This window comes from Lemur catta, chromosome 1 (genome assembly GCF_020740605.2).
Source record: "Lemur catta isolate mLemCat1 chromosome 1, mLemCat1.pri, whole genome shotgun sequence".
Taxonomy (NCBI): Eukaryota; Metazoa; Chordata; class Mammalia; order Primates; family Lemuridae; genus Lemur; species Lemur catta.
Window position 1 is genome coordinate 55,502,453 of NC_059128.1, and position 11,916 is coordinate 55,514,368.

The following is an 11,916-nucleotide window of genomic DNA, read 5'->3' on the forward strand; positions in this document are numbered from 1 at the left end:
CTGGTGACATTATAGAGTTAATGGATAAAGAGAATTTAGTATAGGAAAATTCTAACCTGAATCTTAGATAAGGTTTTCCTGATTCAGTGAATTTGGGCCATAAAGAAACTACTGTTCACCAATAGAGCAATAAAAGTTAGGAAATCCTAGAAGGGAATTTTTAATAATTCCCAGACCAAAAAAGTTAATGAAGTCAATGTAGGAAAAGTTTATAAGTCACACACCTCATTGCTGAGTTTTAATGACTTTAAAAAAATCTATGAATATGTTTTTTATAGATAGCTTCATCCTTTTTTCAGAGAGAATAATACAAATAATGCTAGTGTGAATTAAACCTATATCAACAGAAATCAGGTAGAGTTTTCCAAGCACATTAAATTCCAACAGCATTACTCATTTGGATATGTTTCACTCTGCTAATCTATATAATAATAATAATGGATCAATTAGAAGTTAGCTATTGTAATGAATCAAAATTTCATCTTAAGACAGCTATAAATCATTAGCAATAGAAGAAAAGAATTAAAAAAGGTCATTAGGGACTTTTGCTTCTTGCTATACTAGAGTAGCTTGCAAAAGACCAATTCTCCTGCCAGGAACAACTATAAAATCTCAATAAGCTACCAGAAAAAGTCATTTTCCAAGACAGTGGAGAGTGACCAAGGCTGCCAGAAGCAGAAGGCTAATCTTTGAGAGAAGGAAAATGCATTCTGGTGACCATGACACTTCCTATCACCTTTGTTTTTAAGACATTTACGAATTCCCAAAAGACTCAGGGGTAAGAGGGTAAGAGGTCAAGTAGAAAACAGTGGCTCAGTGATTTTGTCAGTCTTTTAGGCATAGGAAGTTATAAATTGGAATTTAGGATAGCCAGGAATTAGAAGGATCAGGATCAAGAATAAAAGAGTATTACAAAGAAGAGAACTAGACACTCCTGGCCATTTTTCCCCTTGAGAGATTTGCCAATTCCCAAACCACAAAAGCTGAGAAGCCAAGCAGAAAGCAACAGCTAAGAGGCTAAATCTAAGCTAGCCCTTTTTGGTGCTGGAGAGATAAAAATCAGAGTTCAGGGCTCACCAAGGAAGAGATGATCTGTTAAACATCCCAGGCTTTCAGATTAGATTCCTCAAAGTCTATGCCTCTGCATTAAGGCAAAACAGAAATAGACCAGCTCTCACAAAGACTTAAATCCAGCCTTGAATTATCTTCATCCCCGATTGGATCAAGATGACTTTCTCTTACTCTACCATCAAAATGAATATATAAATAAGTACTAATTTCTATCTAGAGTAGGATAACATCATCTAATTAAGCCTTTACAATTTTTTACACAATGTCTACATTCAATTTTTTAAAATTACTAAGCATGACAGGAAATAGAAACAAATGATCAAAATCCAAGAGGAAAAAAAAAAAACAACAGAAAATAAACAGTAGACCAAAAGGTGATCCAGATATTAGAGCTAACAGAGAAAGACTTAAAAACAATTTCGATCAATATTTTCAATAAGATAAATGACATGATGGAGAATTTTATCAAGCAACTGGAATGTGTAAATTTTAATAGCTGAAAATAAGAACTTAATAAATAAACAGGGTTAAAGACATAAGAATAAAAGTTACAAAACTGAAAGATAGGTGAGTAGAAAATATCAAGATTAAAACATGGAAACATGGAGAAATTAAAAATACAAAAAGAACACAAGAGTTACGTAGAACATAAGGATGTTTGTAAACTAGGGCTTCTGAGAAAAAATAAAAAAGAATAGTGCAGAAGCTGGATGAGAATTTTCAAAAACTGACAAAAGATCTTGAGCCATATATTTTGAAAGTTTTTTGAACTGAAACAGAATAAATACTAAGAAAATCACACTAAAAACATCATGTAAAACTACTTAAAACTAATGTCAAAGGGAAATCTTAAAAGCAGCCAGAGGAAAAAAGACACATTACCTTTCAAGAAGCAATAATTAGACAGCTGACTTGTAAACAGAAAAAATGAAACTAAAGAAAATGGGATATCTTTAAAGTGCACAAAGAAAATAACTTCCAACTTGGCATTATACACCTACCAAAAAATATCCTTCAAATATGAAAGAAAGATAAAACTATGTTCAGGCAAATAAAAACTGCACCTCCCCTTTTCCCCCGTCCTCCCTGGTTGATTTCCAATGAGTTTTACTTCCCTCTGTGCACATGTGTGCACATCAGTTAGTTCCAATTTAATAGTGAATATATGTGGTGTTTGTTTTTCCATTCTTGAGACATTTCACTCAGGAGAATTGTCTCCAGTTCCATTCAGATTGTTGCAAAATGTATTAATTCATTTTTTTTACCACTGAGTAGTATTCCACAGTATACATATTCCACATTTTATTAATCCATTCATGAATCAATGGGCACTTGGGTTGATTCCACAACTTTGAATTGTGAATTGTGCTGCAATAAACATTCAAGTGCAGGTGCCTTTTTGATGAAAAGTCTTCTTTTCCTTTGGGTAAATACCCAATAGTGGGGTTGCTGGATCAAATGGTAAGTCTACTTTTAGTTCTTTGAGGAATCTCCATACTGTTTTCCATAGAGATTGTACTAATTTGCAGTCCCACCAACAGTGTATTAGCATCCCTTTCTCTCTGCATCCATGCCAGCATCTATTGTTTTTGGACTTTTTGACAAATACCATTCTAACTGGCATAAGGTGATATGTCATTGTGGTTTTAATTTGCATTTCCCTGATGATGAGCATTTTTTCATATGTTTTATTGGCCATTTGTCTATCTTTTTTTTTGAGAAGCTTCTGTTCATGTCTTTTGCCCACACTTTAATCCCTATTTGGTCTTTTTCTTGCTGATTTTCTTGACTTCTTTGCAAATTCTGGTTATTAGCCCATTATCAGATGTGTAGCTTGCAAATATTTTCTCCCATTCTGTAGGTTGTCTGTTTGCTCTGTTGATTGTTTCCTTAGCTGTGCAGAAGCTTTTTAGTTTAAACAAATCCCATTTATTTTTGTTGTTGCCATTATTGCCATTGGGGTCTTTTTCTTAAATTCTTTGCCTAGGCTGATATTTAGAGTTTTTCCAACATTTTCCTCTACAATTCTTATGCTTTCATTTCTTAGATCTAAGTTTTATCCATCTTGAATTAATATTTGTGAGTGGTAAGAGACAGGTGTCCCGTTTCACTCTTCAGCATGTGTCTATCCAATTCTCTCAGCACCATTTATCGAATGGGGCTTCTTTTCCCCAGTATATACTGTTGTCCGCTTTATCAAAGATCAGTTGAGTGTAGGTAGATGGTTTTATAGCTGGGTTCTCTGTTCCATTGGTGTATGCTTCTATTTTTGTACCAATACCATGCTGTTTTGGTTACTATAGCCTTGTAGTATAGTTTGAAGTCTGCTACTGTGATGCCCTCAGATTTGTTCTTTTTGTTTAAGATTGCTTTGGCTATTCAGGCTCTTTTCTGATTCCAAATGAAGCATAAAATTATTTTTTCTACATTGGTGAAGTATGACGTTGGCAATTGATGGGGATTGCATTGAATGTGTAAATCACTTTGGATAGGATGGACATTTTAACAACATTGATTCTAGCTGTCCATGAGCATTCTGTTTCTTTCATTTATTTGTATCCTCCACAATTTCTTTCCTCAGAATTTCATAGTTCTCCTTGTACAGATGTTTCTCCTGCTTGGTTAAATATATTCCTAGGTATTTTATTTTCTTTGTAGCTATTGTGAATGGTATTGAGTCTTTGATTTGACTCTTGGCTTGACTGTTATTAGTATATAGAAATGCTACTCATTCACATACATTGATTTTGTGTCCTGAGACTTTGCTGAATTTATTTATCAATTCCATAAGACCCTTGGTAGAATCTGTGGATTTTCTAGATACAAAATGATATCATCTGCAAAGAGCGATAGTTTGACCTCTTCTTTCCTGATTGTAATACCTTTAATATTCTTCTCTTCTCTGATTGCTCTGGCTAACACTTGCAGCACTGTGTTGAATAGAAGTGGTGACAGTGGACATCCTTGCCTTGTTCCAGTTGTTAGATGGAATACTTTCAACTTTTCCCCATTCAGTATGATGATAATAGTGGCTTTGTCATCTATGGCTTTTATAATTTTGAGATATGTTCCTTCTATGCCTAGTTTGTTCAGGGTTTTTATCAATGGGTGCTGGATTTTGTCGAATGCTTTTTCTGCATCTATTGAGGGGATCATATGGTCTTTGTTTCTGTTTTGCTTATGTGGTGGACTGCATTTATGGATTTATATATGTTGAACCATCCCTGCATCCCACAAGTAAAACCCAAGTTGGTCCTGTGAATTTTTTTTTATGTGCTGTTGAATTCCGTTTGCCAGTATTTTATTGAGAATTTTTGCATCTGTATTCATAAAGGATATTGGTCTGTAGTTTCCTTTTTTTATTGTGTCCTTTCCTGGCTTTGGTATCAAGGTGATAATAGCTTCGAAGAATGAATTGGGGAGGACTCACTCCTTCTTGATATTAGGGAATAATTTCTGTATTATGGGTACCAGGTCTTCTTTGTAGGTCTGATAGAATTCAGCAGTGAATACATCCAGTCCCGGACATTTTTTTTTGGGGGGGGGGTATTACTGTTTTTATTTCACTGATTGTTATTGGTCTGTTCCGTTCTATTTCTTCCTGGTTGAGTCTTGGGAGGTTTTGTGTTTCCAGGAACTTATCCATTTCCTCTACATTCTCTAGTTTATGCATGTAGAGATTTATATAGTATTCATGAATGATGTTTTGTATTTCTGCAGTATCAGTTCTAATGTCACCATTTTCATTTCTGATTGAGCTTATATGGGTCTTTTCTGTTCTTGATTAGTCTAGCAAGAGGTCTGTCAAAGAACCAACTTCCAGTTTCATTAATCCTTTGTATTTTGTTTGTTTGTTTTCCAATTCATTTAGTTATGCTCTTACCTTCATTATTTCTTTTCTTCTGCTGGCTTTGGGTTTGATTTGTTCTTTCTTTTCTAGTTCCTTGAGGTGTGACAATGGATTGTTAATTTGTGATCATTCTTTCTTTTGATGTAGGCATTTAAGGCTATGAATTTTCCCCTGAGGAATGCTTTTGCTGTGTCCCAAAGATTTCAATAATTTATGTCCCCTTTGTTGTTCAGTTCAAATAATTTTCTGATTTCCATTTTAATTTCATTTTTGACCCAGTAATCATTCAGCAGAAAGTTGTTTGATTTCCATAACTTTGTGTAGGTTTGAGTGTTTCTCTTGTAATTGATTTCTAGTTTTATTCTGCTGTGGTCTGAGAAGGTACATGGTATGATTTAAATTTCTTTGAATTTGTTGAGACCTGTTTTGTGACCTAAAATATGATCAGTCTTGCAGCATGTCCCATATGCTGCTGAGAAAAATGGATATTCTATAGTTCTGGGGTAAAATATACTGTAAATGTCTGTTAGATCCATGTGATTTAGAGTTTGGTTTAAGTCCATTGTTTATTTATTTTTTGCTTTGATGATTTGTTGAGCTCTGACAGTGCGGTGTTATGGCAATTATGATGGTGTTGTTTATTTCTTTGCATAGCTCCAGTAAAATTTGCTTTATGTATCTGGGACCTCCTCTGTTGGATGCATATATATTTAGGATTGTTATGTCTTCTTGCTGGATAGCTCCCTTTACTATTATTTAATAACCCTCTGTCTTTACCTTTGTTGGCTTAAAGTCAATTTTATCTGATGTGGAAATAACTACATCCCCTCTCTTTTGATTTCCATTTGTCTGGTATATTTTTTTCCATCCTTTCACATTGAGTCTGTGTGCATCCTTGTGATTTAGATGTGTTTCTAAACAAATATTTGGGTTGTGTTTCTCATTCACTCAGCCAGCCTAGAGGTTCACTCAGACTGCTAACATTGATTGATAGCATTGATATGTGAGATGTTGATCTGTTCATTCTGTTGGGGGGTCCCTTATTGCTTTGTTTTACCTCTTGTTCTATTGTTTTATAGGAGTTGTGAGTTGGGGGAGTAAGTGAATTTACACTGGTGGGTATATGTTGTGCTGATTCATGTATACTGCTGTTCTGAGAATTTCATGGAGGGCAGTTCTGGTCATGGCAAATTCCCTCAGTGTTTGCTTGTCTGGGAAAGACTCAATTTCTCCATTGATTGTGAAACTTTGCAGGATACAAAATTCTAGGCTGGCAATTAGCCTAGAATTGAAGCAATTGAAGTTGTTTAAGCAATTGAAGATGGGGCCCCAATCCCTTCTGGCTTGCAAGGTTTCTGCTGAGAAGTCTTCAGTTAGCCTGCTGGGTTTTCCTTTGTAGGTTATTTGATGCTCTCATCTGCCTGCTTGCAGAATGTTCTTTCATTTTTACTTTGGCCAAGTTGATTGCTTTGTGTCTTGGAGATGACCTATTTGTTATGAATCTTCCCAGTATTCAATGTCCATTTTGTATCTGTATGTCTAAATTTCTGGCAATACCAGGGAAGTTTTCCTCAATAATTTTCTCAAATGGGTTTTCCATGCTTTTAGTTCTTTCTTCTTCTCCTTCAGGGATACCTATAATTCAAATATTAGTTTGCTTCACACAGTCCCATATCTCTCTCAGTGATTGCTCAGACTTTTGTGCACTCTTCTCTGCCTCTTTGAATGACTGAGTTATCTTTTTTTTTTTTTTTGCTTATTCAATAAGTTTATTATCTGTATTTGAAAATTTGTCATAAAAAACTGCTGTTTGGTTTAGCTTTCAGCAGCCCGTTCCTGAGCTCTGAGGAAGCTTGCCTTCTTTTGAGCTACCCGATCTTTCTTCTGGGCAAGGGACATTTTGGGACGGTTCCATCTCTTCTTCTTAACTTCTTTCTTAGGCTTCTTCTCATAGACTGGATTATCTCGTATAGCAGCATGGGCTTTCTTATACATCTCCTCCATCATGTCTGGAGTAACGTTGTTCTTTATGTATTGAGAGAACTGTTTCTTGTAAGCATCTTCATTTTCTTCCATTAGATAACGCATATAATCTGCAACATTCTGACCCATGATGTGCTTCCGATGTACTTCAGCATTAAATTCCTTGCTTTCAGAATCATAACCAGGGAATCGTTTGGTACTGTGAGGGATGGACAAGCCTCCATCCACAGCTCCCTTCAGGGCCCCAAAAACTTTATTGCCAGTGGTAGTTCTGGCAAGGCCTGCATCCAAATAGCACGTAAAAGCACCAGGCTGGCCGTCAATGCTTTCCACATTGTATTCGTCTCCTGTTACTTCCACTTGGCCTTCATAGATCTTATCCATGTCAAAACCTATTGAGAAGCCTGCGGGCCAGCAGCAGGCCAGTACAATATGCTGCAGCATAATTTGTCAGGCCAACCTTCACACCATATTTTGGTAGTTCGTGTGCATAAGCTGCGCAGACTATCATATCCCCTTCTATACGGGCATAAGCAATCTGACAAATGATATCTCTGTTAGTTACACGAACTATCATTCTGTATTTGGGTGTGTTGTACTTATTTTTATCCTGTATCACCAAGCGTTTCCGAGCATAGTAATCAGTTTTACCCTCTCGTCGTCTTCTGAACTTCACTTGGTATCTCTTAAAGTAGTCCTTATTCTTAACAACTTTAACAAACCCCATCCTGCCGAATAGAGGCCCGCATTCGCGGCTCCACACGGACTTGCAGGCCCAGCAGCGCTAGGGGGGAGAAAAGGCCGTAGCCCGTGCACAGGCGCAGTATGTAGCACCTAATGACTGAGTTATCTTAAGAGCCTTGTCTTCAGACCCTGAGATTCTTTCTTCTCCTTCATTTAGCCTGTTATTAAAGCTTTCTGCTGCATTTTGAAATTCCCTAAATGACTCTTTCATTTCTTTAAGTTCTATTATCAATATATTCTTTCTTATGTTGTCTAGCTCGCTAGGGACTTTTTCATTTTTTTTTTCTTTGATTTCCTGAAATATTTTTTTGGCTTCTTTTTGTTGGTTTTCAACTTTCTGTTCAATTCCATTCTTCTTATTTACCATCCATATTCTGAATTCCATTTCTGTCGTTTCAGCAATTTCCTTGTGGGTGGGATCCACTACTGTAGCTCTGTTGTGTTCCCTTGGGGTTGTTGAACTATTTTGTATTTTCATGTTGCCGGGGTTCTTTTGCAGGTTTGTTATCAGCTGGCTCCACTTCTCTTGGCTCTGGGTTAATGGGATTGCAGGGCACCTGTTCTTTTTCACTGGGGACTCTCTTGAAGCAAGTCCAGGAGTGATGGCTGCTCAGGGCTGGGGGTCCTGAGTGAAGTGTTGGACCTTGGGGAGGTTCTAGTGGTGGGGACTCAGTAGTGAGGTCTTGGAGTCTGGGCACAATTCTGGATCTCAGAGGTGGAGTCGCAGGCCCAATGGGGGCCCTAGAGCTACAGGAGCAGAGCCTCAGACTCGGGCACAGCAAGAGCTTCAGAACTGGTTTTTGGGATTTGGGGGGCAGTAACACAATTATGGGGGGCTGTTCCACCAGTGTGGGGACTGCTGATGTCTAGTCATGCAGTCTCAACAGCCTAGGGTCCACGTAAGTGTGCTGGCACTGCTGTTCGGCCCCGGTTCTCCCCCCACACTAGAACCCACTGATGCAGTCACCCCAGGCTTCCCAGGTGGTGCCATAGCATCTTAGGCTCCTGCTCTATTTGGCTTCCACACTGGGGAGGAGGTGTGCTTGGCCCCCACTCACAGGGCACTACACAGAGGAATGTCTGTTCCCTGCCTGGCTCAGAAGGGGTGATGCAAAGGCTATTGCTGGGAGGCTGGGTCCTTTGCAGACCAGTGTTCAGGATGGCATTAGTTGCAGAAACCTGGGATTGGCAGGCACCAGCTCTCTGCTGCACCTGCTCTCTGGTGGAATGCCTCTGCACAGACTCTGAGCAGTTCCCTGATCAGCCCAGAGGTCTGCAGTGGAGGAGGGAGACCCCTCCCAGATCAAGCTGCCTATAAATTTTCTCTCCTAAAAAGCAGTGTCCCCTTGGGTTGCTTCTATCCTGCTGTCTTCCCCTCTTCAAAGCAGTATGAATTGTACCCCCTAGCTTAATCTCCAAGATGGTAGCTGATGCTTATAAGAATCAGCCACACCCTGTTTGATTGAGATGGCAGATGCTGAAATGAGCTACAGAGTTGTTCTCCCTGTCAGTGGGTGACACTTGTAGGAGAGAGCTAACTGCCAAGATGTTCTTTTGTGCCTGTGATAAACTCTAGTCCCTCAAATGGAGTAACTGAATGCCCCAGGCTTTGGGAGGGGCTTCATAGCTACTATGATTGAGGGTTGCTTGATCTCCCCCATAGCAGCGGTGGGTGGAAGGACGAGGCTAGGCATGGTTAAGTTGTGTGAGCCTGGAAGGCTTTACGAAGCCTCAGCAGAGCTCATAGGTCATCTTCCTGGCTGCTAGATGGAGCCACTTGGAGGAGAGTAAGACTGACTTTTCAAGCTGGAAAGGCTGCTTGTGAGGGAGGGGCTGCACTTCCCAGACTGACTGTGGGGAGTGAGCTCTGCCCCTGTTGCATTGCCCCTGCCCTCAGGCCCTGAACACATAGCATGCAGTTGCTATGGTGCCACAGGCTGGGATCTTCCCTGCTGGAGGACCCACCCTAGTCCAACAGCACAGCTTTCCTGTGAGGGGGATGGGTGCCTCCCCAGTTTGCCATGTCTCAAACCCCCACACTTTTCTCCTGTCAGTTCCACTCACGTGGGTTCCCTCACCTCTCAAGTCCAGCTCCCAAATCTCTCTCCGGTGTCCCCCAGCAACCCACTCAAGTCCTTGGGGCACAGGATCCAGCCTGCATGTCTGACCCACTGGGGGTTTCACATCTCTGTGAAATACTGGCAGGCAGGGAGGTCCCCAAGAGGAGAGGCATGGGCTCCAGTCTCTGTGGAAACTTCACACTGCAGGACACAGCAGCTGGGGAGAGGGGGCTGCTTGCCAAATTCTCAGCTCAAACTACTCTCCCAGTTGCAGTGGGTGGGGGACAGGCAAGGAGAGTTAAGAGTCTGAATGGAAGAAAGCCTGCTTTCCAGCCTCTCGGGTCACTCTCTTTGGATAACCCCACATGGAATGTCCAAACTATGGGATCATGCAACTTCTCCCATCAACTCTGTGATTGCTGCAGTGCTTGCGTTTGTGGGGGTGAAAAAGCCTCCCTCTAACTTGGTAGCCTTCTGATCACCAAAGGATTGTGATAAGGAGAAAGGGATCCCCCCTTTATCCCTTTGCTGGGCCCTGAGCCTCCCTGGGTTTGGTCCTCGCCAATATCTTTTTTTCCTTTTTCCTCTTCCCTCTCTGCTTTGCAATTTTCCTCTGTGAGGTTCCCAGCAGGCTCTGGGATTTCTTTCACTGAAATTCACCCGTGCCGTGTCCCTTCTCCCAGCTCCCCTATCTGAAACCTTTCCTTCCCTCCAGGATGGTCCTGCAAGTGATGTCTCTAGTCAGCCATCTCTGATTTGCCCCTTAATTTATTCCAAATATTAGTCATTGACTTGTATTACTATGTAGATAGTGGTGTTCTTCATCAAGAGAGGAAATAAAGAAATTCAGACAAATTTTTCAGTAACAGCTAATGAATTTAGTTTCAGATAATGTATTACAAATATCTTCTCAAAATCACTAATTTTTAACTTTATGATACCTTTTGCATGCAAATTTCAATATAGTTAACATGTTCATTTTCCTTATCTGGCCTGTGGTTTTTAGGGAAGAAATCCTCTCCTAACCTGGGAATTAAAGATGTCCTCAAGTATTAAAGTTTCAGTTTTCTCTTTTAGGTCTTTACTCTTTCTAGAATTTAATTTCATGTGTGGTATGAAATAAATATTCAATTCTTTACCCACATAACCAATTGTCCCAGTACTATTTATCAAATGGTCTATAATTTCCTTATTGATTTATGCTGGTACCTCTATTATATATCAATATCTCAACTTTATATATAGTCTAATTGCCCACCCTGTGCCAATATCATACTGTTTTAAATACTATCACTTCTTTGCGTTAAATCTTTTTTTTTTATTTCAGCATATTATGGGAGTACAAAAGTTTAGGTTATGTATATTGCCCTTACCCCCCCCAAATCAGAGCTTCAAGAGTGTCCATCCCCTAGACAATGCACATCACACTCATTATGTATGTATACACTCATCCCTTCCCCCCCCCACATCTGCCCGACACCCAGTTGATGTTATTCCTAAATGTGCTCTTAGGTGATGATCAGTGAAACCAACTTGATAGTGAATACATGTGGTGCTTATTTTTCCATTCTTAGGATACTTCACTTAGTAGAATGGGTTCCAGCTCTATCCAGGAAAATACAAGAGGTGCTATATCACCATTGTTTCTTATAGCTGAGTAGTACTCCATGTTATACATATACCACATTTACAGGCATTAAATCTTGTTATACAATGGGGTATCCCTCCCTCAATTTATTCTTTGAATTATGTTGGCTGTCCCTGCCACTTTATTATTTCATATGAACTTTAGTTTCAACTTGTCAAATTTCAAGAAAAAAACTTTGAGTTTTTATTATTAACAGAATAAATCAGGCCAGGCATGGTGGCTCATGCCTGTAATCCAAGCATTCTGGGAGGGTAAGGCGGGAGGATCGCCTGAGGTCAGGAATTTGAGACCAGCCTGAGCAAGAGTGAGACCCCATCGCTACTAAAAATAGAAAAAATTAGCTGGGCACAGTGATGTGTGCCTGTAGTCCCAGCTACTTTGGAGGCTGAGGCAGGAGGATCATTTGAGCCCAGGAGTTTGAGGTTGCTGTGAGCTAGGCTGATGCCACAGCCACTGTAGCCTGGGTGACAGAGTGAGACTCTGTCTGAAAAAAAAAAAAAAATAGAATAAATCAACTTGATGGACTAATTTAGAGAGAAATAACATCAACATTGAGTCTT

The 11,916-nt window shown here is 39.6% G+C and overlaps 1 pseudogene across 1 annotated transcript; it reads right to left on the bottom strand.

The window, feature by feature from the left end:
• Positions 1-6,666: 6,666 nt before the first annotated feature.
• On the bottom strand, positions 6,667-7,693 carry LOC123650089 (annotated as a pseudogene). The gene has a single exon (XR_006739257.1). The product of XR_006739257.1 is annotated as a 60S ribosomal protein L5-like (transcript).
• Positions 7,694-11,916: the final 4,223 nt, after the last annotated feature.